Here is a 26,954-nt window from a genome sequence, read left to right on the forward strand (position 1 = left end):
GCCATGCTGGATAATTTCGAGCGGATCTGGCAACGCTTCCAGTCTCAGGCCACACATCAGCAATACATCAAGTAAAAAAAAAGGAGTTGATCATAAAAACGCCATTGAGATTATAGAAAATGTGTGACAATGGAGCGAACCAAGGACATTGCAAAAAACGATTTAGGAAGTTACTAAAGTATTTTTACTTTCTCGCTTGCCTATTTCAACTTCTACTGTTGCTAAAATGTTCTTCTACTACAGGATGCACTACTACTACTACTACACCGATCACCCGTACTACTATTCCAACTTCTATCACCGCCACTGGGCTACGACTACCACAAGTACCATTACAACTTCTACCACTAATGCCACTACTACAACTAATAATAATAATGCACTTTATTTATAACTTTACATTTCCACACAAATCTCAAAGTGCTACACAAAAAGTACCACCACCTGCACTCTTACACTGCAACAACTACTAACTATTAAAACTACTATAACTACTACTACAAGTGCTACTACTACTGGTACTACTTATTACTGTTACAACCATTACTCTTACTATGACTATAGACCCCCTCCCCTACTACTACTTCAAATAGACTATGTTATCGCAATTAGAAAATACAGAAAATCTTTGAAATATTTGGTAAAACACTATTACTTCAAAATTACTTCTTCCCAGTAAATAAATAAATGGATGTCTCTCCACAGGGGCTTGTTTTGCACCCTACTCTTTTCTCTCCATTATTCTGATGACATGTAGTTAGGTATTCAGTCTGCGTCATCTACGTCTGTCCATCTATACATTCATCTAAAACACTATTACTTCCAGATTACTTCTTTCAAGTTAAGTAAATAAATGGATGTCTTTCCACAGGGGCTTGTTTTGCACCCTACTCTTTTCTCTCCATTATTCTGATGAACTGTACTTGGGTGTTTACTCTGCGTCATCCATGTCTGTCCAACTATACATTCATCTAAAACACTATTACTTCCAAATTACTTCTTTGCAGGAAATAAATAAATTTAAAAAAGAAGAGAATTGCTGGCCTGGGAACGCCTTGGGGTCCCACCGGAGGAGCTGGAGGACGTGTCTGGGGTGAGGGAAGTCTGGGAGTCCCTGCTTAGACTGCTGCCCCCGCGACCTGGCCCCAGATAAGCGGAAGAAAATGGATGGATGGAGAATTGTCCAGTTCAAAACCACGTTCCCACCAGATGTTGTCCCACAGGGGCTTGTTTTGTGCCGTACTCTTTTCTCCCCATTATTCTGTTGAGCTGTACTTAGGTGCTCCCTCCACTCCATCCATCTCTGCGCAAACTCAACCGTCCTCGTTTCCAATAAGCGGACCTCCGGAGAGCTGGCGGTTATTGCGTTGTGTCATCAGGAGCAAAGAGGGGCCAATGTGGTGGGTCCAGATGAATTTGAAGTCTCAATCGCCGGGATGTTTTTTGACAGCAAGTATGTTCCGGAGTGGGGCTGGGATATCAAGTTATCGTCAAAAAGAATCTTGGGAAATCAGAAGAGGGATGGTTGCTTGTACACGGCTGTGCGGGTGTAATAGCGTGACATATTGGTGAACGTAGAGAGACTGTAAGACTGGAAGACTTTCGAAAAATAAACGTGGCCCTAGCATGTCCATCACTGCTAATCGTTTACTTAGCAATAATCTTACTATAAATTGCCGCAGCAGAAGAACAAATGTATTAAAATTTCTCTGTGAGTCTCCTTGTCTTTAAAATCATCACTTGTGCCTTGAAAGTTCCACGATATGGCATTATACTAGTCTTTTTATGGAGACAAGCGAAGTTACAGGTCAGATCTGCGGAGAGGTAACCCTGCTCACAGTAAGAATACATGTTTTCCACGGTTTCTTTTTTAAACAACACACATGCAGTTTGACACAAATCAATGAAATCCCCACAGAGACCCCCAACAGAAAAGCTACACAGTCCGCCTTTAACATGAAGTGCGAAGTATATATATCTTCTAGTTCTACTTTTTAAATGAGTCATGAGCCTCCGAACTTCCACGCCTTTTTCACTTAACTTTTCTCTACAGCTGTTCCAGCCCAAACCCTAAACGGATCACTCCAGTCCCTGCTCTGTCAGAATGATTCATGTTAAACGCGCAAATGGGAATAGCACCGCGCACCTATGTTTACACTTTAATAAACACTGTTGGAGAGGAGGAACTGTCAAGACACCAAACGCACCATAGGTTGATTAAGGTACCTGCCATTTGTTAGAGTTCATTTTCCTAGGCAGTTCTATCGAGTAAAAGTATCACTACGATGGGTTGTGTCGAGTATATAAACGCGCACAGAACGTTTGAGCTCAGCAAAAGACCGGCGAGAACAATGGGAAGTATTGATTGTAGTAACTTTGGTACAACTTTTGTTTGTCAAATGCCCCAAACGAAGCAATGTATCAATAGATTTACTAGTGCAGGCGAACAGTGTATCCCTATATTTCAAAAGTCTTAGGCTTGAACTTGTGAACAATATTCACCTTATTCCAGAAGTTGCTATGGGAGCCGTCGTTGCCATTTGGATTGTATTTTTGTTGGGGTTTTTTTTGCATGGGGCTGCCGATCTTGACAGAAAATAAGTTCTATAGGGACTACAAAACTGCTTTAAAGCTGACCAAAAAAATCAGTTCTGTTTTGACTTGTTGGCCACATGAACATAGAACATTTTACACAAATTAACCATCTGTACGTCAAATTATAGATGCAAAACTTTTCCCAATTAGCCACATTTACGGCAAGGGTTTAGGTTTAGTTTTTAAGTCACATTATTGCATTATATGACAATTATTATTACAGTTATTGCCAATGAATGAAAAGAAAGTGTCAGACCAAACAGTTTTGCTTCTACGTTCAACAGATAGAAAAAGATCTATATAACACTCCCTGCTGTCGCCTTGAAAGCTACGGACAATGATATCAGCTTGACAATGAAACTGCGAGGCCAGATTTCCACTGAAGGGTTGAACGGAGTGTGACGGGGCAAGCGTCTGACACGTTGCTTGAGTTCCACCTTCCAGCTACAGCGTTCCAAGCTTTCCCATGCGGAGAACCCCGAAAGCCCCCGCCCCCCTCGCGCTCTGATCCGGACAGCTCTGCACCTCCAGCACAAACCACATGTCAAAAACCCACCCACCCCTTCCACCACTCTCCCTGTCTGACGGGATGAAGCCCAGATCCTAAGCCCCTTCTTCAAAGTGCAAAGTCAGGGTGAGGGGATGCTACGTTCGGCTAATCTGACCCTTGGCCGTTGCTTTAGCCGCTAGCTTGAATGCTAATCCCTCTATCCCTCTGTATGCTACCACTCAGCCCCGTGTCAAAAGGGGGCCAGACTCAAAGAGGTCTTTAAGGGGATTCTTGTTGTTCCCAAACAAAAGTTGTACATGTGTAGGTTTGATGTTGGACTCTGAAGTTAAAACTGATGCAACAAAAGCAGGACGGGGAAAATTAGCAGATTTTTCATGACGATTATTAGAACCATTTTATGAGAAGAAACATAACACCAAAAATGAAATCCTTAATTTTCTTTCTTTTCCCAGTGTCCCAATAAGATTCTTTCTGAATGACAACATACAGTTCATGGGATTTAACTCTATAGCGTCGAAGCCAATAGAGTGTAGTTGCGGACTTTCCATTACCGTAACTCCGCAACCAATTGTGCTTCATGTAAATTCAAACGGCGTCTCAAAGCAGAGGCATGGGGCTCTTTAAATATTTTACTGTCATTACGGTAAAGTGCTTATGTTGTCCCTCGAAGACGACCAATCAGAGCGCAGGTCATCAAAGGAAAAAAAAATAAAAAATGGATATGTATAATAGAGGTAGTTATGTGAAAAAATACGAGGGTCATTCAATAAATAGGGTGAATTTTTCGGTATAAGGACTTTTTTTGTTTTACTTGTTTTTCACATGGATTTAATTTCTTTTGCAGATTAAAAAAAAACAACTTTGTCTTTTGGGGTTTATACCTGTAGACTTGATGGCTCACAAAGATGTCATACAATTCCTCCTGATGCTGGGTAGAAAAACTATAATGTCAAAATGGGTTGGTAACGATGCCCCCTCTGTCCAAATATGGAAAAAATTAATATCTGAGATGGTGTCTTTAGAATAAGACTACTAGATGGTTAAGATATTGCCTCAGTGGTAAGTCCAATCTGTTCAAAAAATGGGAAAATCTTCTGGACTGTTTGAAAATTAAAAGGATAGAGGTGTAATACTAACAATAATTGCTGAATGTTGTTTTCATCTTGTCATAAATGCTGCATCTGATATGACTCAATTATTATCTCTTTGCTGAAGTAATGTGCTATGCTGTGCTGTTGTTCCTTGTGTGTTTGGTTTTTACTTTAATCTGTATAAAGCAAAAATTCAATAAAAATAATATTACAAAAAAAAACAAAAAAAAAACAACTTTGAGAGTTTTGGCGATTAACAAAGATGGCCGACCAAGAAGCTCCAGGATTGAACAGTGGTCAGTTATCAAGTTTTTGGTTGCTGAAGGCGCAAACCCATTGAAATTCATAGGAGAATGTCAACTGTGTCTGGTTCGATCACCTCAGGAGACCTCACTTCTGTAGACCTCTCTGCCTTCATCCTCAACACTGCTCCGTCCTTCTTTAAACAATTTAGTCGACTTGTAGACATTTTTTTGGCTGAAACATGTGGCATCATACACAGTTGACATTCTCCTATGAATTTCAACGGGTTTGCACCTTCAGGAACCAAAAACTTGATAACTGACCACTGTTTAATCCTGGAGCTTCTTGGTCGGCCATCTTTGTTAATCGCCAAAACTCTCAAATTTTTTATTTTTTTAATCTGCAAAAGAAATTAAATCCATGTGAAAAACAAGTAAAACAAACAAAAAGTAAGCTTCTAACTGTATTAAAAGTCCTTATACCGAAGAATTCATCTTATTTATTGAATGACCCTCGTATGTGCAAAAATACATGCTGATACTTCCTTTAACATGATTTTTATGGCTAAAAAAAGTCTAGATGAACTATAATGGTCTATAATGTGCTTAGTTCTTAAAGGGATAAACAGCAAGATAAAAATCACTTTTCGAATTTGGATTGAACTCAAAAGGCTCAAGATCATTGTTATTAGTCTTTAAGATTATATTGTGACCTAAACCATCATTTAATCATCAACATGTGTCTCAATTTGCACTGGAAAATAGTTTTTTCAACGAAAAACATGAGAAAAAAAAAAGATTCTTTCTAGACAGTCAAAAATGTGATAGGAACTGAACCATCTACATTGGTACCACAGTTGGTAGCGTTTGTCCACTGATCTGAAGATTGGCGGTTCGAATCCCGCTGTTGCTGTTTCCTTGAGCAAGACACTTAACCCAAGTCACCGTACCAGTGTCTCCGCACACTGGTGTATGAACACGTGTTTGAATGGGTGAGTGGTTCCTTGACGTAAAGCGCTTTGAGTGTCTTGAAGTTTGGAAAAGCGCTATATTAAAACGTGACCCATTTACCGTTTAAACATCGTAATCCGCAATGTTGAATAAAAAAGTTATGAGAAAGTCTGCAGGGGGGCAAAAGCGTGCATTGCAACCTCATTAAAAGTGTTTGCACCCTTATTTCAGGCACCTAAAATAATGCAATTTAATGGATTATGTTTGTACCGTCGCTCAGTTTGATCCACACCTGAGCCTGAAAGTAAAAATCAACATTATCTGTGGATTATCTGGAGTCAAAAAATCTAAAGGCGCCTCCTTCCAAGCCAAGTCCGACCTGCATTCCCCGTCTCAGAGCTATAATCAGCCATTCACTGCGGAGTTTAGACTGGATTCCTTTGGAGATGAGAGCAACCGCAGGCCCACCATTCTCTCAGTGGGATGTCAGCTGCGTGTGCTCCCTCAAAACAACCGCATTTACTCCTAATGGAAGCTACAAAGGTACGAAGGGAGACACAAGCACAACACCGAAAGGGCCGATCACGGAGCCAAAGATCGCACCTCCAGTTAGCTTAACGCGCTTATTTGTTAGCTTTATCGACAAACAAAAGGGGCTAGCGGTAAGCGCGGCCGACGCCATTGTTCAAACGATTTCAGAATTATTTTAATGGAAACTAAATCGATCGCGAGTTGTTTTTCGAGAGGTGGCTTAGCAGTGGTTAAGGTTAACGGCCAATGGATTGTCAGAAAAATCTATTGGTTCATTCGGAAGTAGGCTTGCTGTCAATAACGTCATAGCAAAAAAAACACGTCGGCGGTGTAGCCTCTATATATTATTACAGCGTGTGAATAAATTAAGGTATGGTACTCGGAGCAGGAAAAACAACAAGGCCAGTCAATCGTTCAAAGTGGCTCGTTGATGAATGAATCCTGTCGATGGAGCATTGATTCGTATCGACTTGGTTCTTGGCAGACATTTCGTAGCTGTGAAATGCGGTTAGTGTGATCATTTTGGGGGCAATGTAAATTAGAACGTGTTAAAGATGTGTTAATAGACGAGGACAGCGCCGAGTGAAGAGCGTTTGACCACAGTAGACACTCAATTCAATTATGATTTAAAGCTGTAGGATGTCTCTTTTGGAGATGCTTCAATTAAAGTTTTCATAGACTATTTGACTTATATATATTCATAAATTCAAGCAGGTGATGCCGCCATGTCAAGTTACTGGTCAGGTCTGCGGATAAGCCAACACGCTCATAGCAAGAATTCATGTTTTAAGGTGTTTTTAAGAATGAAAGATGATCAAGTTTATTGTTATACTGTGGAATATTCGAGACAAAGCAATAAAATCTCCACAGGGACACAAGCAGGGTTCAGATTTTCGAACATAAGGATGGAGTAAGAAGCAATAATATCGTTTATCGTGTTAAAAAGGGTAGAACAATAATCATTTTAAATAATCGTCACAATACTATAACAGCTGTTTAAATATGGAAACTGTAAGGTGTTTTCTGTTTTCTGTAAGGTGTCTTGATTTACTAATGCTGAGGTAAATAACACGTGTACACCAGTGGATATGGATTGCGAGGGGGATCACCAAGACCTATGCAGACCAGCGTGGGGCTTACAAGGACGCCACGCAGACCAGAAGAGGATCCTCCTTATGCACACACATACACCCATTAGAAGAACTGTAAAATTGTCAACATGCACATCTCAGAACTCTCTTTCTTTCCTTTTCCAGAGAGTCCGCTGCTTCATTGTTCTTTTTACCTATGTGGAACTCATTAAAACCTTCTGACTTTATGTTTCAGACTCTTACAACCCCGACGTGATGGTGTAGAGCAGGGGTCTCCAACCTGTTGCGTGGGAGCTTCCAGCCCCTTCCACGTAGCTCGCGAAAGGATTTCTGAACTAGATGTATTGTAATTTTTGTATTATTTTGATGTCTAACTTTGTGAAATAATAAATGAGTAATGGTTTATGTTTAACACGCATCAAACTGGCTTGCAATGGCACTAAAATTTATTCAATTTCTTGGGTCCGCTAAAATTTAGTAGCTCTCTGGCATTGTCATTTTGTAAAGGTAGCGCGTTGGAGGAAAAAAAGGTTGGAGAGCGAGTTGTAGAGTAGAGTCCCCAACAATAAGAAAAGCAGAAAACCTTTTTAATAAAGTTTTTGGATAGCTTAGTTTTGATTTGATTAGGGTTGTCGCTGTCAAATAAATCTGTCATTCTCGGTCTGTTTGGCAAATTTCGAAAATCCAGAACATTTTTAAACTGTCAGCAACTCTAATATTTATAGTGATGTATAACCATTTACCGCAACTATTTTGGCCATGATATTCGTGACGCCAGATTTCAGTACGGTTCTAAACGCACGTTCAAAGTGTGGTCTTTATGGTATGATGGCATATTGGTGGTTTTCAGATTCAAGACTGTAATATGCTGCCAGATGGGGGCGCAAGAGCCAGTTTTTCCTATTAATTACATTGAACTTTGCCATGAAATATCCAAAAATGTTCAACTTGCTCATTTCTAATATTGACTAGACCCAAAAACTCGCCGTATACAACCAGAATCTACATTTTAACACTGCTAAATTTAGCTTCCCCTCATCTGTATTAAATATTTTTGGCCTGTAGAACATTGTGGTGTCATCTGACTAGAATGCCCTTTCCCACAATTCCACCCCATTTATTCCCACTGGATCGTTACCATCTGGCTGAGTTAGAACAGCCAACAATTCAAATGGACGAAATGGCAACCAACTAAAAGAGTTTATCTATTTATAAGATAATTTTGCCAACATCAGCTTTGGCTCAGAATGGCAAAAATGCAAAATATTGGTCAATATCTAACACATATCCACTTAGGGTTTAATATATGAACCAGGAACAATATATTTTTGGGGTTAGTATTTATCGTCTACATTTTTTTTTTTATTTTTTTTTTTTGCACTTCTGGGAAATTTTGGTAATTTTTTTGGCTATATGATAAGATTTAAACTGTAAAATGTTGAATTAAAAACTTCTATGACCCATTACAGACGCAAACTTAAGTACAAAGTTGTAAAAAAAAAACAAAAAAACCCTGATCTGGCATGTGGTAATAAAGGCTTTTAATTATTTTGTACTTTTTGAATGCCTTAGTTATTTTTTTTCTAACTTTGTATACCACCACCAAAAGGACGATTTGCACAATTTTGCCGTTTGGCCAACTACTTAAGTGTTAATTTTTTTTAATTTACTTATTGGAGCTCATGATTTTTTAACAATATTGCCAATTTAGAACAGTTTTTGTGGGTTAAATCTGCTCTTGGATTTTCGTATCAGCAGCATAAATTAGTTTGAATAATACAATGCCGTTAATCGTCTATATTTACTTCAGCAAAATATCAAACTTAAAAACCAAAAGTGGTTATTGTAACAGATCTATATGTAACTTAGAGAAACTATAATACCAAGATAGAAAATATTTGACCACATCTAACACATGACCATTTGAACTGTACCAGATCACCATAGTAACACAATCGTAGCTGCATCGCATTTTTTCCCCGTATTGTATCTTAAGCTTCCTGTTAGCGATTTCCAGCCAGCTAACAGTGTACAAATCTGCTGTAGCATGCACATGTTAATGATGCATGAGCTGGGATTTCAAGTGTAATTGTTCTGTTGCCATTCTCTGAACAACTCTAAACCATTTGAATAATGAATGGTGGGAACCTGCTAGCATAATAATAGGGCCACTTTTTTAAAAAACTCCCCGAAGCAACACAACGGGCTTATCTAAATTACCAAGCCTCTTATCTCGCAAAGTATGAGTAGAATTACATGCACGAAGAGTTTGTTTGTAAGTAATCCCCACTGTGTCACGGATGATGCATGTAAGCTAGTCCTTAGCTGGTGGGACTACATGAATCTTTTATCATAGGCTAAAGCTTTGAGGTCTAATATTCCACTGAATCATTCTCAGCACTCGAAATGACCCCAATTCCTGGCGGCTTTGGACTTTTTTAATGTACTGAACAGGCCCGGAGACACAATGCTTATGATAGGCCTATTTCCTCCCCATCCCAAGTCCCAGGGAAATTTCATTTTCTTCTGGATATGAACTATAATAGCATCTCCCTGCACAATACGACAGTAGAGGTCTATATTTGAAAATGCATGGGAATTTTTTTTTTTTGTCAAATGATTTGGAGCTATTGGAAGTTACCACAGTGGTGGAATAAAACAGTTGTCAAGTAATAATTCATTTGGCTTCCAATTACAAAAGTTGGTGGATGGTTTTTTTTAGCTCTAATATTGAGTTCACGGTTCATATTCATAGATTCTTTTCACAGAGTCGCCTGGTTTAGGTCCAATTCTCCCAAAAACTACATTCATTGTGTATTGGGAATTAGCTGAGCCGTGCCAATATCGATCATTATTTAAATACCAGGTGACGGACAGCGACAGTCACAGAGGCACGCTGAGGCCTTTACTACGATGGAAATACTTCACTAAAGCTTCTGTGTTTGGAGAAGTAGATATGTGTGTCTTGAAGCTAATGCTAACGGAAATTAAAATGAATTAGATATGTTAAAGTACCACTACTATCTGAATGATTCTGCACAGAAAAAACAATCGACTTGTCATTAGATGTATTTTCATAAAGTTGTTTTGTTCTATTTTGAGATTTAGATTAGGTTAGCATTAGCATTACTATTACCTTTGAAACACAAATACCTATTTTTAAAACACACAAGTTTCCTCCGGTTCAGTGCCTATGTCGTCGTAAAGGTTTTGACGCACCATCTGTGATCATCCATCTGTATCTCGCTGTCCGCTGTCTGATATTTAAATATTGATTTACTTTAGCGAGACTCTGCTAAATCCTCAGAGAATGAATCCACACTTTTTCAGAGAACCGGAACTAGCGATGCAGCTCCATGAAAAGTCTATTTGCGCAGGTTCATAGCAGCTGTTTTCTTTTATTTATCCAAGTTTGGCAATGGCAGAAACAAAATTTGGTAACAATGTAAAGTATTTGAACTGAAAAGTAAATGACATTTGGAAATTCGAAAGATTTAGAATAAATAAGACGACTAAATGGACCGTTGTGCACACTGGATGGGGATTGTTCAGAACTTGTAGGGCTGACTGTTTTAATATAACTCTCGACTAATGGACATTAACAAGTCAAATGAACTCGTGAATAGTTTAAAGAGTATTTAAAATTAAAAAGCATCATGAATACAAACTAAAACTTGGGGGTGGGTCACGGTTTGGCCTTTTCTCCTTATTCCGGAAGTTGGCGTGGGCACCGCCATGATCACAATAATCACTTTATCGACTCATGGTTCAGTATATAAAAGCTGGAATAATCATTTTTTGGGACTCAGTGTTTATCGTGTGTAATTGTTCTTTGCACTACTGGGATATTTTTGGTTATTTTTGGGCTGTTCGGTAAGATTTAAGCCATAAAAGGTTGAATAAATCACTTGTATGACTCATTACAGATGCAAACTAAATGACTAAAGTGTTTCATTCTGCTGTTTATTTATTGCAGCTCATGATTTTTTGACAATATTGTAGATTTAGAAAAGTTTTTTTGACGGGAATCCTGATTCAAGGTTATCGTGTCAGTGGCATAAATTCGTTTCAATATTATCGTTTATCGCACATCGCAATTTTTTTTATCGTGACAGGCCTATGCATGGGGCTGCTGATCTTGACAATAAATACGCTCGTCACATGAAATTTGAACGTTTTCCACAAATGAACCAACTTTCTTTTAGCAAATTTTAGCGGCAAAACTTTTTTTTTTCCAAATTCTCCATTGCAACGAATGGGATTCCCGTTTAACCAAAAGCGCCACCACAAAGAAAGTCCAGTTTAGTCGCATTTACGGAAAAAATGGACGGGCGGAATAAGGTCAGCAAGTTGCATGTAAACGAGTTAAAGCTAGCTACTGGATCTGGCGTTAGAAATAAATATGAAAATGTATTTCTACCTCAAGATGTCAAACTTCTTCTTGCATACGAGTCTCGAAAACCTACCAATTATTTTTAAATGCAAATCAGGTGAACATCCATTTTGTATGAATCCGCGGCCTGGCAGGTTCCCCGTGCTCTCGTATGCTATAGTCATGCCTCCACTTTAACGCACCTTGACATTTACGGTACACTTTTATCAGCGTGTCGACCGCGCTTGCACTGTCAGCCTGCATCATATCAAAGCCAATAGAGATAGCGCACTCCGGCATGCTAGCATAGGTAAAAATCCACCTCCACTCTCTCCTCCGCTGCATATTAACCCGGCTACCTCATCCGTGTCACCTTGCATCATGTCCAAACTGAGACTAATGCATGTGGAGTTAGCTTAGCACGTTAGCTTACATGGAAGAGTCACCCCTGTAGCCTTTCCATCACTGTTAGCGAAATCGGCTAGTGGGAGAAGCTAGGTGCTGACTTGGGAACACTATAGGAAGCGAAGGGAGGAGGGCGCGCGGCTGCGATCCATTGGTGTTTATAGGTTTATGGACAAGGAAGCTAATCATGGCTAATGAGGCAGCAGTTAGCCTTTGGTGGGGTTTAGGGAGCGGGAAAGGGTGACAAAGCGTGAGAAAAGTGCACAGGACAGGAAGAGGCTGCTTACAAGGAAGCGACCACGAGGAGGAAGTGGCTACGACTCGATTAATGAATTACGCTCAAGTAGCTGTCCGAAGGATGCCACACGGAAGCTTAGTGCGATACGGGACACGTTAAGAAGAGTGTAAACAAACACATGATATGGAAATGCTTCATTATTTGGTTAGAAAAAGTGGAATTGCACGGATTGTAGGCTACGATGTGATGAGATAAGCATTTAAGTGACGTGGCATCTCTCAAAAATGCAAATGCTAAAATAGATAGCAATTTTTTTTTAATCGTAGAACCAATTTACAGCGTTTCTTAAGATCCCCAACAACTCAAAATGTGCAAAGCTAGAGCGAAAAAATGAGCAATTAGCAATAAGCAATTTTATATGTAATGCTTATTTTTTTAAGTCTGTCAATAAATACATAATTAAAATAAATTGCGAAGGTTCTTCTGTCACTTTTAATTATTGACTTTAAAAAATAACCTTAATATTAAATTATATTGTTCCAGCTTATTATAACATATTAAATGAAAGCAACAAGTTGTTTTTAAGGTCGTTTTCATACTGTCACGAGTAAAAGCATTAAAAGCCTGTTCCAGGAGCGCTTCAAACTGTTGTTTTCGGAGCGGCTCCACTCGCACTCTGGAGTTTGGGGCAGTGTGAACGCAGTCGACCTCGGGCTGACCTACGGAGTCCACGGTAACTGTAAAAGTGCCGGCAATTGGGCAAAAAAGCGCAAGTATATTTGCATGAACTGGCGCTGCAAAGCTAATGCTTGACACGTTCGTTTGACGAGGGGACACGTCTCCTCCTGCCTCTGTCTGCGCAGGTGAATCTAGGTCTGTCTGCGCAGGTGATTCTGGGACTGTCTGCGCAGGCGACTCTGGGTCTGTCTGCGCAGGTGATTCTGGGTCTGTCTGCGCAGGTGATTCTGAGTCTGTCTGCGCAGGTGAGTCTAGGTCTGTCTGCGCAGGTGAGTCTAGGTCTGTCTGCGCAGGTGAGCGTCCCTAACAGTCTGTCTGCGTGTCGTTTTAAAAGTTTTTCTCCTCTACCACCAACACATACAGTCGTCATGGAGTATTTACCCACAGGTGACGGAAAAGACGACGTGTAGGTAAGTGTAAGTGACTGCGTGCGTGGTCTGCTTGAAGCGCGTCGTCATAGGAATACGTTCGCCAGTCAGCTGATGGACTCTCACGTGGCTCATGGCGTTTGGGGTGAATGATGGTGAGTGTTGCTGTGGTCTACTAAAACTTTAACCTAACATAAATTACATAACATGAACTCCAGGTGGACAACGATGACAATCCAGTTTTTTTTTTTCATTTTGAGTGCAGCAAAGTCTCTAAGATTTGACACATGTAATTTTTAACACCATGAATACTGCATAGAACAGAGCCACAGGTGTGTGCAGTGAACCCAACCTGGAGGCGAGCGCTGAACGGGCTGCCCTGAGCTGACAAGAGAGAGGGGGGCGAGGGGGGAGGGCTGGAGGTCTGACTGAGACCCTGGCAGATATAATTGGCGCCGTGGCACTGACAGGTGACCACCGCGCCAACCCCACACTTGTCACCCATACGCCTCTGACTACTGAGGCAGCTGACAGACTGGGGTACATGAGAGGCAGCCATTTTAAATCACATCGCCTTTAAATAATGGGTTTTTTTGGTCAGGGAAGTTGGCTGGATAAAGAAAGTGGATTTGATTCAATAAAACAAAACCAATTTTCATCTTTTTTATATCAGTTTAAACGAGATTTGTATATTTCAAACTGTTTAATCCGATAGTAGTAACACCAAAATGGACATAAGCTGTTCTTCATTCTGAAAAAGGGTCATTTTAATTTTGTTAAAGTTGCTCTATGAAACTTTAAACATCGGGAGTCTGCCACCTGCTTGTCTCCTGGTTTTGCTTTGCTAAGAATGTTCCACAGTATAGCATTAAATGTACCTATCTTACATGTCATATTTCATTACCAGTGTTTTTATTGCTCAAACAAACTTGGAAATTATGCCTTCGTAGTTTAAGTGGGCTCGTCTCTCCACAGATCTGACCTGTGACTTGGAAATTAATGTTTAACCTCGTAGGACCTGGCACATTTTGGGTTGTCTAGGCCACAATGCGAATTTTTAGAAGAATAACAGCATTAAAGAACAGCAACAATGAAAAAATGTTCAATTTAGAATATTTTTAAGAGTTTAGAATGTTCAGAATTGTTTTATTTATTCATTTATTTTTTGTAAAGGCTCATGTCTCCTGCTCCTGTCAGCAGCACTTCACATGAGACACATTGTTCCAAGAGGCACAATTGTTGTTTCTCATTTTATTTTTACATTCAGAACAAATGTTGCTGTGTTCAGGGTCTTAATAGTTTTTGCAAATCTTTATTCAAACGTTTTATCAAAATGATTAAAATGTCCACATATGAAGACATTTGTTTTACATTACTTTTCTCAGAAACTACATCATGTAAAAAGATAATTCTTTCTTTTTACTCCCAAACAAATCCACTGACTTCCGCGTTAGAAAACTGTGGTGTCCAATGGGAGCTGACGTCGCAGTAAACGCCATCGCAAAAAAGAGTCGGCACCTCCTACGGACAGCTGCACATCACGATAGCGAGCAGCACTTTTTTTTATTTTTTTTATTTGTACCAAAATGACAACGCTGCGCTGCCGAATCCTCCGTGTATCACCGATTAAGAAAATAAAATTGGAGAACGAAGTGGCGTCTTGAAAATAAGCGATTAAAGATTACTCAAACAAGCACAAATCACTCCAAATACAACTTCCCGCGAGTAAATGCTGAGATTAACCGCTCCAAAAAGTAGATTTTGCAGATTGGTTTGCTTTAATACCATCGTGTACAGTCAAACAAACAGGCAACCCTTCACCAGAAAAGTTCCGTAGTGCACCTTTACGACCAGAAAACAAAAACGCTCAGCCTGTAATGTTTTCTACCTCTTCTCTCCCATTGTGAAGGTCCATCTTTTGCACCACTGCCTTCTAAAGAGGTGACACATGCTCCAGGTAGCACCACCATTCAAAACACTCAATGACATTTCCCAGCCCAGTTTGGCATTTGCGCTGATGGATTCATTGGCATTTGTTGTTTTCTGTATATATGCCAGTCTTTTTTGTAGCGCTTGGAGCTTTGGGGGTGACAGCTCGCACACTTAGCCAATTTCTGCTGTAAAAGCATTGAGTCGTAATACTTTTCCGGGAATTGCCAGGGCTGAATCGCAGGAGGAGACAGACGGCCCGGCCCGTTTCTTGGTTTTTTCTCGCCCTTTTAAATACAAAAGAGGAAACGTTTGAAGAAAGATAGCGATTGGTGGTAGAATTAACTGTGAAAAATCTATAAAGCTAGTGTGCGTTTCAAATCTTACTGTGAAACTGGCGTGTTCTTAATTAGATAGCTCAATACAAAAGATCCAATATGGCCGACTCACGCGGTTTGCCGTTGCTTGCCTTCTGTCTCTTTATTTGGGAAAGGAGCGTTAAGGAGGCTTCTGTTACTCACAACACCTGGGTTTTTAATAGCGTCGTCACTATTCTTTATCGCAGACAGGTGTCAAGGTTCGCCATCAGATTCTAATGAGATGAAACGAAAGCGAAGGCGTTGATTACACGTCAGTCGGCGAGGAGGGCAATATTTTGAAGCCGTCTTTTCCACAGCATACGTCAATCATTTTAGTATTGGATCGGTTTGTTAGTGACCCTGCCTCTTCGTAACGTTTGCTTTTAGAAGTAGAGCTATTGTGGGACTGTTATTCTGAAAAACCTAACGTGAATCACCATTTTTTTGGGAAATATAAAGCAAATGCAGTAGGTTTGTGATTGGGAAAGTCCATAACAACACAGTTCAATTTCGATGAAAGTCAAATTTGCATAAAACGTCCAATTAAAACAAGATTTTAAAGTTTACAGTACTGTCTTCAAAGTACATTACAAGTTAAAAAACACATTAACCACAGAATGTATAAAGAAGTGGACTAAGGGAGTGTAACGTCAACCATAGCGTTCGGCTCCAGTCAAACGAAGCTCATCGATGCTAGCAGTTATAGCGGCAAATTTCCAGCTGAGTTCCGTATTTGGAATTCCGACTGCGAGTATCATAGCAACCAAAGAGCCAATCCGGAGCGAGGTTTAGCAGGGAGCGGGGGCTTAACTCTAACTCTAATGTTGCTGTAATCCCTCAGTTAACCAGGTTTGTTCTATAGTAACAAAAATGTCAAAAAATACAAATAAAAGTTGTTTATGTTTATGAAATCCACATTGTACTCTCTGCAGCAAGTTCAATTCCCTAAAAATATTCATAATTTTAACAGAAACTGGCACGATATGTTCCAAAATGATGGAATCAATTGAAGACCTACTATAAAGAATCATCACGATATGGACTCGTCGTTCAATATATAAAATCTGTAACAATACTTTTTGGGATCGTTTTTATTGTGTGGACTTTCTCTGCACAACTGGGAACATTTTAGGCTATTTTCTTCACTATATGATCAGATTTAAGCTGTAAAAGGTTGAAATAATAACTTCTGTGACTCATTAAGTATGCAAATTGAGTACTAAAGTGTTTCATTCTGTGTGTTAATTTATTGCAGCTTAAGATTTTTTAACAATATTGTAGATTTATAATAGTTTTTCTGGTTTAAATCTGCTTTTAGGTTTTTGTGTCAGTGGCATAAATTAGTTACAGTGTTATCGTTTATCGTCTATATTTACTTCAGCGATATATCGAACTTCAAAATGTGTTATCGTGACAATTACACTCTTTGCAAACAACTAAAACTGGCTTTAAAACAGTTGTCGGTGACTTGCGAGGCACGATAAAAATAGATTCTTTCATGACAGTTCTGGTCCAAACACTGATCAGCGTCTTATATTTTTACATCGATTTGATTTATTGCTCTTAAACACGTTTCTTGGGAGGGAGAGGCTTTTATTTTGACACCGCGGCAGACGCCAAGTGAAGAACAGAACGTATTCCAAATGTCAACAATAGCATTGAGTCACGCTAATGAGTTAGCTTTCAGTTTCTCTTATGTAAATCTCCATCTTTTACCTCTGTGCTAACACCAACACAAATTCACTTGATTTTCTTGGAAGAAGTAGTCAATTTTGTTAAGAAAAAGCGCAGATACCAGAGCAAAAAATCTACTTATGTGAAAGTATTAAAGTACCCGTTTAAAGAGTAAAAAGTAAAAGTATTTCGCTCAGATTTTGGGGTCTTCAAATGTAGTGATGTCGTCATGGAAATCAGACTTCTTTTGCTGGCTCTGATGAACGTTGAAGCAAAGACAAGACTTTATTTCTTGCAAGAAATGGGTCAAACAGCATCTCAGACCCCGAATGAGCGAAATCACCAGGTTTATATAGTTTGAGATGAACCACAGGACGTACATTTCAAAGTAAAGATGTGACACTCCTCCTGAGGATGCATGAGCTGGATCACCTCAGGATGGAACATGTGGAGTCAAAACAAAACAAGGTGTGATACATTTCAAAAGGAGAGCGATCTGTTTGGTCCGATTGCATCTATCAGCACATACGTTATAAATAGTAACATATGTGCTGATATGTTGACAAGATTAGCAATCAAAAGCGAACAAAAGGGTTTACATGAAACGTTTTCTAACACTGTCTTTGACGACCAAACCAAATGAGTTTTAGTTACAGGACTAAGTGATTTCTAAAAGGTAAAATTATTTTCCAATATTTTAATTTCCTTGTTTCCCTTGTTGTGCTGTATTTTGTTTAACAGAACCAATTAAATCGACATTTCTTTCCTTGCCGTTTTTATTTGTAGATTTTAGTTTGAACAGCAGGTCTCAGGCAATAATAATCTTTTACTTTTCAGTCCTGTTAAAACTGTAGTGGAGTAGAAAGTACAGATACCTGCTGTCAAACGTAGTGAAGTAAATGTAAAAGTATTCGCTCCAAGATACCTAAAATGTACACTTAAATACAGCACTTCACTACTTAAGTTCCATCACTGGTAGGGGTATATAAATATCTTTTTATGACACACACATATATATATAACATTACTTCATACATAAAACTTAAACAAATTATGGTGAAGTGATAAAGAATGCATTTCAGATATTTTGAAAGCTAACAATGTGCAACAATGCCACCCATGGGTGCCATCAAAAGGACATAGTTGGAATGAGCGAAGCCATTGTTATTTGGCTTGGGATAGTACACGGGACCAAGATACGAAGAGAAACAACCATAAACAGAGAATTATTACACAAAAGAGACAACAAATCCCGGGATTCTACACAAATAAAAAGCGGTGGGAATTAAAGGGGAAGCTAGCGAGAGCAGCTACCTGGAATCAGAAGTGACAGAGAGGAAATGAATCTGGAGATATGGGACGCACCGCGGGGAAGGCAGCCAGGAGCGCTGCATTGGAAATACATCCTCAGTTTCCGCTATACTTTCTGTTCTGCACATCGTCAATGCCACATCTCCTCTCCAGCTATTCTCCCGGCTCCCAGAACACTGCAAACTTTAAGGGTGTACTTTCAAAAACTCCAAACAGTGTAGCGTATGTTAATTAGGAATGGGCGCCAAGTTAGCATCGTTAAAGGTGAATGGACATGGACCGATGCTGTATTATAGACCTTAAAACTGTTGGAGAATGAGATTTCAGAAGTACGTTTGAATTATGAAACAACAGCTGGTCGTGTGTCTATATCTATCCAATCAACAGACTTGACTCATTTGAAATAGATGCATAATGCAGTGTGTGGGTGATTGGTGGTGGTTGGAGATTGTCTGGCCGCCCAAGAATATACGTTTTTCCAATACTATGCAGAGCTGTTGGACGAGGAGACAGTAGCTCAGTCGGTAAAGTGTTTTGTCCACTGATCTGAAGGTTGGCGAATTTGAATTTGATGATTTGAATCCCGCTCTCGACATAAACATCATTGGGAAAGCTTCATTGATCCGGTCCATTGATACGCAAAGTTGGTGCGATTCAAGCTGTCACGGACGAACGATGTTGTTGTGTCCTTGGACAACCCACCCTTCTGCGTACATTGGTGTATGAATATGCGTGTGAATGGGTAAGTGGTTCCTTGACGTTTTATCCCCGAGTTCAGATGCGCATGATTGACAGGTGCTTTAGCCAATCAGGGACACCTATGGTACGGCTCTATCAAAGCAAATAGGGCTACATGCAAGAAAAACGGAAGAAAAATGGAAGAAAAAACATTGTAGATTGCAGAATCAGTGAGTGAATAACTAAACGATGTTCATTTGACCTGAGAAAAGTTTGATTTTGTTCAAAATAATAGACGACCAATGAGCTCCAAGGTTTCCCAAGCGTCACTGAAATAACTAAACCTAATTGGACGGCTGTAATTTGCCCCAGTTTGCCCCAGAATACTTTGTTACTAAAATTCAGACTCCAACGACAAGTTTTTTAAAAAAAAATTTCATTTCAATCAAGTGGTGGCATAATTTTAGAACATACAAAGTCAGAATATCATAACTTTATCACAAAATTTCGGAAGCACAATGACGTTAACATGATAAGCTTAATTAAAAGTATTCAAAATGTCTTCCAATTAAGGCAGCTGTTAACCGTGTCAAATTTAAAGCAGTAAAAACAGTAACGGAGACTGAAAATTGACCAATACCTCACAGTTCCAGTGTTGGACGGCAATTGCCTTCGGCTGGTCCAACACGTGTTTTTCAAGGCCAAGAACCATGTAAAATCTTTGTGCGGTGACAGACTTCAGACTTCAACGGTGGGTGAAAGCAGTCCCCCTTAGCACCAACTCTCCAATGTCACGGCTATATTTAGAGGTCAATTTGCCGCTAGGTGAAAACGAGAACACTGTTTGTACAATGGGACAATCCAGTTCTCGTCACAGTCTTTTGACCCTTCGAGTTTTCCTTTCCGTGACCGCAACTGGTGACCGTCACAACTGCTTTGGCGGCTAATGAAAAGTCTCTAACTGCGGATTTGATTTTTTTCTGCCCGACCAGGCGGCCATCTTGTAGCCTCGCCCGATGTTAACACGACTCGTTCCCCTAAGAGCGTCGCCAACATCCCGATCACATCTGTCCCACTCCTGTTTTTATTCCCGCACTTAACCACAGTTCATTACGGCTCCGGGATAGTTGGGAACAGGTGCTAAGGAAAACCCAATTGAAAATGACACTTTTCTCATTCTGATGGGGGTGTCTGCTTAACGGTGCAAACGCATAATATTGGGAAAAAGAAACAATATTGACGGAACATCTGCAGGTTTAAATGACTACCTGGCGTCTTGAAACCAGGCCAGAAAAATGGTTTCACAGTTAAATACAAAGCACGGAGAAAAAAATGTATGATTTGTGAGAAGTGGGAGTAGGTAGAGGAGAGGTATTCTTTCAAATAAAGTACATTTTTCTAGGCTGACTGTTATTTCTCTGTCAAATATATGAAAGTGCACTGTGTAACCTGGTATTTTGGAGTGCTTTTTGCATAGAGATGTGATTGTGTTGCCTGGAATGTTCCACAGTAAAGCATTAAACATATAGCAATTTCTGTTTCTCTCCCCATTTTCTTCGTGGAGGTTGATGACGCAACCAGTCCAAGTTACAAGTTACAAGTCAGATTTATGGAGAAACAAACCAGCTCGATGTAAGAATACACATTTTTGAGCAATACAAACACCCGTAAAGGTATAAATGTGAGATAGATACATCAAATGCCATGCTGTGGAACATTCCAGGCAAAGCTATAACATCTCCAGAGCATTAAAACGATGCTTGGTTAGTTCTGTGTAGACTTGGTTTGGTCCTGTCGGTCTTGGTATAGTCCTAGTCTAGTCTCGTACTATTTAAACATTAATGTAATCTGATCAAACTTAAAAACAGGAAAATATGAACAACTAAAGTCAACAACGTACAACTTTACAAAAACTGTCTTAAGTGTGTGATTGTCAACACGGCGATATTAACCCACGGGAGCTTTCAGTACTTTTAGGCAGCCACTTTGCACATAATCCCCTACTGTTATATTCAGACACCCGCGGCGGATAATAATAAAGAAAAAAAAACAAACAAACAATTGTACATTACGCATTCAAAATAATCCCCAAACCAACTTCATCACACACACTACTGAGCAAGTCAAAGTTATCTAGGGGCCAAATTCGCTTCCGATGTCTTCAATTTACCCTCCAAATTTAAGTGTTGTTTTTGGTCAAGCAAACTACTACTTACTTCCTTAGGGCCCATTGAAAATTGAACACTAGCTTGTTTTTTGTGTCAGTTACGAAAGTAGTGTGTATTTATGTTGTCACGGGAGACGGACAGGGCAGTTATTTGAGGTGTTAAGTATGCTAGGGAGGATGCTAGCGGGGTTGGAGGGGTTCTAAAACAGATGCCCCGCAGTGCAGAGGAATATTTGGCGATTTGCAGTCTCGCTGGCACTAGATAAAAAGGACAAGTGGCATGTGGTGCTCTCAATTACTCCAAATAAACAATAGGAGGAGGAAGAGCTGTGGTAGAAGTGGGTTTGGGGCAAATAAGGATTCTGTTTTGTTGTGTGAATACAGATTTGATTGTGCTGTTGAATAAATAGAACTGTTACATGACAAGCGATGAGCACCAGTATTTCATTTCAGGTCTCATTTCCTGTTGTTTTGACTTTTTTTAAAAATACATTGGTATTTTAGCTTTTTCTGTGTCTGTAGTGTCATGACAACTATAGATGGTCACATTTTTATACAGCGCTTTTCCACCTTCAAGGCACTGAAAGAGCTTTACATCAAGGAATGACTCAGCCAGGTGGGTTAAGTGTCTTGACCAAGGATACAATAACAGTATTCATCCGTGGGAGCTGGGATCGCACCACCAACCTGTGAGTCAGTGGATCTGACTGCTCTACCAATGATGTTTTTTATGTCAAGATCGATATTCGAATTGCCAGGCTTTAGATCAGTGGACAAACGCTACCATCTGAGCTACTGTCGCCCATATATGGTTAAAAAAAAAAAAGGAAATTTAGCATAGAACCTTTAAAAATAAAAGCATATGCTAACATAGACTGTATTGTTATTTTTATTTATTTGTTTATTTATTTAACCTTTAATTAGCCAGGAAAGTCCCATTGAGATTAAAACCCTATTTTTTCAAGGGAGCCCTGGCCAAGCGGCAGCAGCAAATAAAAAATACAGTTACATAATTTAAAAGAGACAAGATAACAGGAAAAGACAAACAGATTATGAAAAACAAGTGCATGTTGTGGAGTCAGCCTCGAGACCTCTCAGTTTAATGTAAGTATAACACACTGCCGGGCCAAAACCAAAGTCGCCACCTGGATTTAACTTTGCAAATACGTACGAGCTTCCTGCAGTTGGTCCGGTCTAGGTTCAGCAGAATGAGGTCAGCTGACACCTGAATATACTGAATGACCAGGTTATTCCATCAATAGATTTGTTCTTCCCTGATGACACGGGCATATTCCAAGATGACAATGCCAGGATTCATCAGGCTCAAATTGTGACAGAGTGGATCAGGAGCATGAGACGCCATTTTCACACATGGATTGTCCACCACAGAGTCCAGACCTTAACCCCATTGAGAATCTTTGGGATGTGCTGGAGAAGCTTTGAGCAGCGTCAGAATCGACCATCATCAATGCAACATCTTGGTGAGAAATTAATGCAACACTGGACGGAAAAAAATGACGTTGCAGAAGCGAAATCGAAACAATGCTACAGCGAATGTGTGTCGTAATCAAAGCTAAAGGCAGAACAACCAAATATTAGAGTGTGTGACCTTTTTTTTTTTTAATGGTGATTGTTTTTTGGTCAGGCAGTGTATTATGAAGCAATGGATGGAAGAAATAAAAACATGCAACTTAAAACACTCTTCAAAATAAATCTTGAGTTGGTTACTTTGTGTCTGAAGCGTGGAGGTGAACTTGTTTCTCTGTAAGAATGTGACACAAACTTATTTTAAGATGTCTTCACTAGAACCAGTTGCTTCGGTCACATGATACTGGTTTTCCTCTTCAGGTTGTCACGAGGTCTAGTAATGCATCTTTTAGTGACTGCAGGCATCTCTTAGTGACGTATTCTACCTCTTTGTAAACAGCTAACCGTACATCCCTTTGTGACCTTGTACGGACAGTATGTAAAATGAGTTAAGTCCTTATAAGACCTGTCTTCTATAGATAGTACCTTGAAGGGGCTTTAAGTACTGGAAAACTCCTCTTTCAACTCTCTACCTGGTCTGTAATCTCTTCCTTCACGATTACAATACAAGTACAAGTAATGGTAAAATGATCTTTTCCACCTTCAAATCACTCAAAGCGCTTTACATCGAGGACCCACTTACACATTCACACACACATTCATACACCAGTGTACACAGACAAAGGGCAGATGGCTTAAGTGTCTTGCCCAAGGACACACAGCAACAACAGCATTTATCTGTGGGAGCTGGAATCGCACATCGCCGACCTCAACCAATAAACCGCCAAACTTCAGATCAGAGGACAAACACTCTACCAACAGCTACAGTCGCCCACTGTGTTACTTTAATACTAACTTCTGCCCGCTGCCTTATCCAGCGCTGAAAGTCGAGTCTCAAAACAGTGGTAAAAAAAGCTATTTGTCATTCTAGTGGCACGTCTGGTGAAGATTCTGTATGGCGCTTTATACTTTTCTCACTCTTAAAGTTCACCAAAGATTGAAAAAATCTCTCTGTACGTCTCAGCAGGTGCACAAAAGGATGTAAGCCAAGTATGTGATTTTCAACGCCGCAGGAGACCCCAGAATACATACAATTTTAAAGCAATTTAAACAAGCGCTACATACCAAGCAGCATCAATACTGTCAACAGGTAAAAAAAAGAAGCTAAAAATCCAATGTGGCTTTGTTTTGTCGGTGCCATTTTTGTACAGACTTGGGTCAATGGTTGGGTCAACGTTGCCGTAACAATTTTGGGGTTATTTCGGGCTGGCCACCAATCAAATCGTCTGACCCTGAACTTGGCAAGTATTGATTGTCCACAGGTGTCTGAAGCATTGACTCATGTTGAAGACCAAGGAGCGAACGAGCAAATTGTTCTTTCGCTTCCGATCGCCAGGCGGCCGTGCTGGCTTTTTCTCATGTTCTTTTTTCCCTTCCTTCCTTGACCTTTGATTGCCTTGTTGGAGGCGATTTCCACAACGCAATCTTTCAATAGGAGTTTTTTTTTCTCCCTTTTTTGGGGGGTTTTCTATTGAGGGGCATCGCTGTCACCGAGCTCAAAGCGATGGTGCGGTCAGCAAACATGAGCAAATAGAAAATAGTGAAAGATATAACAAGCGATATCTATCCAAGAAAGGGTTCAGAAGTTCGAAAAGTTGGAAAAGTAAACAGAAATTGCAATATGTCCGTCAATGTTTATTTTATTTTTGGAGAGTATGCGGTTGCCTGTTGCTCGCCGGCGCCTTGTTGACGTCTCTGTAACTTCTTTTGTGCGAACTGACTTGTTATTTTATGAGGTCACGTATTCCATTGTAACAGTTCAATGTCAAATCAAGTGGAAGACAAAATGGCTGGATTTATAGGAACAATAAACAAAGAAGTAAGATGTGGAGATATTATTGCTTTGCCTGGAATGTTCCACAGTATAGCATTAAACATTCATTTTGCATACAGACACAGGTACGTAGATAGATCAATGTTTTTATAACCCAAAAATACATTTAAAAAGAGCTATTCTTCTGGAAGCGGGATCACCACTCCATACATCTGACCTGTAACTTGGCTTGGCAGCATCTACAGCTAATGCCATACTGTGGAATTTCTTCAGAGAATTGGTTGTGGACCCATCACTGAAAAGATTGGACCTTCATGTGATTAAAATTTGATTAATTGCAAGGCTTTACAAAGCAGAATTTTGAAGTACAAGACATAGAATAGAAAACACTTTACCGCGAAATCTTTTTCCTGTTTAGACAACGATAAAGATCCAGGTAATTACAAAATCTTTCCTGTTTCCTTGACAACAATCATCATGCGACGAATCTATTACTCGCGCTTAATAATTACAATTCTCTCACATGTTCGGGATCACACAAATTCCGTTGCAACTTTGATTCGCGCCGAGAGACAAGACGACGTATTGTATCGGTGACATCTTAACGATCGCCGCTGTTGTTCTAGCTTTGATTTATCTGCAGCTTTTTGGGACAAGTCTTAAATTAGTCTTATCGATCAGTCCCACCTGTCACTTCAAGGTCACTCCCGAGTCTCCTTCCACAAACTCATCTTCATCTCTCTGTACCTGAGGACAAAAGACCCGTGGACGCCACCTTTCCATTCGTTTGGGTTAATTACACTGTAAACTTTGGTAGACAGATCTGCTAAGTCATGGACAAAGGCGTCGTCATGGCGGCGTTCGGAGGGCCAACGCGCTTTGTTCTGTTCACTGAGTAATTTATGATCGCGTCAACGCACACCAGCAGCTTCTGAAAGGGAAAACGGCTCCGCTGCGTCACCGTGGCTTTTCAGAAAGACAAGTTCATTTAAAATCTTTACCCACCAATCGATATTTAAGTAAGTAAGAGACGCTTTGTGTGCTAACGTTTTCTCAAATATAACAAAAGTCAAGGGCTTTTAAAAACGCAACAAATGAGGGAGAAGTTTAAGTACGTGGCCTATGCACGAAAAACGTTTGCTAGAGTCATTAGTTTTGTTTTGTTTATTTTCACTTGGCAAAAAATGCAGAATAAGATGCTTTATACAACAGAATAAAGCATCTTCTTCTGGAGGACGGTTAGCAAAAACCTTCAGGGAGCTTACACTGTGATAAACTCCTTATAAAATGCATATCGCTCTAACATATATATATCTACTCTATATATGCGTACCATGTATATATGAGACTAGAACATTATTATAGACAGAATTATGCATCAAGTTTAATAGGAAAAGTCATATGGAAAAGTGAAGTTATTCCAAAGCAGGCATTTTAAACTCTTTTTAAACCGAAATTGTGAACACTATAACAGGGGTGTCAAACACATTTTCACCGAGGGCCACATCAGCAAAATGGCTGCCGTCAAAGGACCAAATGTAAAATAAATGTGACTACTTTTTAAAAATTGTTACTTAACTGTTTCTGTATTCATTACTTCAGAATCAGACTTTTATTGCCATTGTCAGTGAACACAGCCACAAACTAGGAACTTGCGTCGGTGATAAAGTGCAACACAAAAACACTGAATAACAATAACATAAAAAAGTTGAAAAATAGCTATTATAATAAAAAAAAATATAACAGCAGAACAACTTCTACTTCTTCAACTTACAAATATTACATATGTATTTGCAAATGTGTAAAAAATATGTCTAACTGTGCATGTCCTGATAAAACGACATTTTAAGACCATCGTACCTTTTAATTTACCCTGTCGAGGGCCACATAAAGTGATGTGGAGGGCCACATTCAGCCCGCGGGCCTTGAGTTTGACACATGACACACTCTGTAACACTGTGACCCCTTTAGCAGCTATTGTTTTGTACCTCATTTTAACTGCTTCCATCTTCAGTGCAGCAGCGTCGGCAGGTCTTTTGTGTGCTCAGAAATCAGAAATGAATGACTTTACCCACTGTTTTGAAGGTTAATGGTTCAAATCCCGCTTTTCACATACACTGTACATCGTTGGTAGAGTGGAAATAATATAGTAAACCATAATAAACCATAATATAGGTCCTGTAAATGTGCACTGCGTAACTTTTTGAACGATAATTTGCCTGAAATGTTCTTCATTGGGGAATTAAAACATATCTATAGCATTCATTTCATTTTTGATGTTTTTTTTTTTTTACTTCTCATTACTTCTCCACAGGTTGGACCTATAGCTTGCCTTGATTGCG

The 26,954-nt window shown here is 39.6% G+C and overlaps 1 protein-coding gene across 4 annotated transcripts in view; it reads right to left on the reverse strand.

The window, feature by feature from the left end:
- Positions 1 to 26,954, reverse strand: part of LOC117384024 (neural cell adhesion molecule 2-like) — a 509,480-nt gene that overhangs the window by 314,129 nt on the left and 168,397 nt on the right. The gene's annotated exons all lie outside the window — the stretch shown is intronic.

The sequence above is a fragment of the Periophthalmus magnuspinnatus genome, chromosome 2 (genome assembly GCF_009829125.3).
Source record: "Periophthalmus magnuspinnatus isolate fPerMag1 chromosome 2, fPerMag1.2.pri, whole genome shotgun sequence".
Classification (NCBI taxonomy): Eukaryota; Metazoa; Chordata; class Actinopteri; order Gobiiformes; family Gobiidae; genus Periophthalmus; species Periophthalmus magnuspinnatus.